The sequence below is a fragment of the Penaeus monodon genome, chromosome 7, assembly GCF_015228065.2.
Source record: "Penaeus monodon isolate SGIC_2016 chromosome 7, NSTDA_Pmon_1, whole genome shotgun sequence".
Taxonomy (NCBI): domain Eukaryota; kingdom Metazoa; phylum Arthropoda; class Malacostraca; order Decapoda; family Penaeidae; genus Penaeus; species Penaeus monodon.
The window spans coordinates 8,411,151-8,413,650 of NC_051392.1; positions in this window are offsets into that span (position 1 = coordinate 8,411,151).

Here is a 2,500-nt window from a genome sequence, read left to right on the forward strand (position 1 = left end):
GAGAGAGAGAGAGAGAGAGAGAGAGAGAGAGAGAGAGAGAGAGATCCCTGTCAACATCGTCATTACGGGCCAATGCTGGCAAAGAACAGGACATCGGAAAATCGGGGAAGATTAATTATAATAAAATCTTGGACCAAAGTCAAAAAATGACGTTGGGCCGATACATAATAATAATAATAATGGCATACAGCACAATCAAGACAACGGCAAAGGTATTTTGGCCCAGCATAGGAAAGGAATATAAAATCTATGCTGGGCCATTGTCAATACAGCAAAGTCGGAGAAATACGTAATTATAGTGACTAAAAGCATAACAAATGGATTGCGCCAATATCCAATCTGGCCATTATATAAACTGACTCCATACTAATTCTATGTTGAGCCAATGTCAGCAAAGTGATATCGGGCCGATATATAATCATATCGGCATACAGTATAACATGCAAATTATATTATCATGCCTCATCGACAAGTAGGCTTATTTACGATTTACAGCCCATTTTAAAGACAGCATTTTTTTCGGGGGGGGGGGGGGATAGTGTCAAAGCTGACTTTTGGAATGTCGTACGAGAAAGCTCACGGTTACCCACATGATCGCACAATATATTTCAATATTGATAAATCAGCCAGGATTGCATATTTCTTATTTTCAGATTCGTGACAACTCTCCTGCCTCGGTGTTTTAATTCATCTAGTCTTAATCTAAATGACACACACACACACGCACACACGCGCGCGCGCGCGCGCGCGTGTGTGTTTGTGTGTGTGTGTGTGTGTGTGTGTGTGTGTGTGTGTGTGTGTGTGTGTGTGTGTGTGTGTGTGTGTGTGTGCGTGTGTGTGTGTGTGTGTGTGTGTGTGTGTTTATGCATATATTATATAAACCTAAATATTTATTTACATAGGCCTTCATATATTACTCGAAATTGCGTTTATTTAATGTTTTGTTAATTCAGACTTACATCTATAATACAAGCATCTATATATGTATACGTTAATGCACTCTATCAAACAATTGTTATGCATTAACGTAGATATATCGAAATTTATTATTTAGCTGAAAATTTAAATTAACAGAACATGTAATAAATGCAATTTCGGGCCTTTGGTCCGAGAAAACGTTTGGACGCACATATGGATTATATATATATTACGAATAAAATAAAAGTTCGAGAAAACGTTTGGACGCACATATGGATATGCATATATATTATGAATAAAATAAAAGTTCTTCTGAATATATATGTATGGGGATGAGAGTCAATAGAATATGGTAATTACTGTATTTTTTTATACGTCACACAGCAAAATAAGAGCCGTATACTATATATTAAATAGCATTCAAAAATATCTTTGATACAATGCTCGCGTTTAAATGAAAGTATTGTAAATTACCATTTTGCGGGGCTTGGTACGGGGTGCTCCTGGCTGCCCTGCAACTTGTTCAAATACGCTGCGGCGGCCCAGCGGGGCGAGCAACACCCACGAAACTTTAATAATACGGAAAAGTGCGAGGGAGCTGCGGGAACGTATAGTAAATCTACTTTCCATGCTTAGCCAGAGTGGGCATAACAATTTTGAGCCGATACACAGGCATTAATGGCATACGGCAGTGATGGGTAAACTTTTCAGGGCGAGAGCCGCATCAGTGGGTTATGAAAAGTCAAAGGACCGCATCTTTTAAAGTAGAGAGGTGCGCTTTAAGATAATGTAACTTACAGACAGCAGGGTCAATAAAAACAAATTCATACAAAGCACAAGCAATTTAATTGGGAAAAAAATTTCCGGTTACAATTCTGCTTCAAAATTCTTTTAAAGTCGCAAGGTTGCTGGTAGAAAGTTTGTGTCTGACACCACGAACCTGTTCTTGGTCTTATTTATCTTCATGCAGTATACGACGATATTGGCAAACTGTATAAGAAACAGCGGCATTATGTCTCGCAGATGTATACACTTTATCTGTATTCCTTGTCGGACCAAATTCACTATAAGGCAATTTCGGGTCAACACATAATGATAATGGCATACAGCATAACAATCGGATCACAGCATCATTACGTTTTGCTAGTGTATAGACTATTTCCCATACTGAGCCAATTTCGGGGACGATGTACAGTGCTAATGGCATACAGCATATTAAATGAATTTCGGCGCCATTGTGTCTTGCCAGTGCACAAACTTTATCTGTTTTCCACAATGGGCTAATTTCAATAAGGCAATTTTGGGTCAATGAATAATAACTACATCGCCACTCAACACAAGAAAGGGTTAAGGTAACATTACGTGTTGCCGATATCTTAATTTCATCTATCATCCATGCTGAGCCAATTTCAGTAAGTCAGTTTTGGGCCACCACGTAATGATAATGGCTCAGAGCATAACAAACGGTTTACGACATCTCACCAACATATAAACTTCATTTATATAAACGTTGGACCATTTTCAGGGGGAAAATGTACAGTGATAATGGCATACAGCACAAGAAACGATTTACGTTTAGATA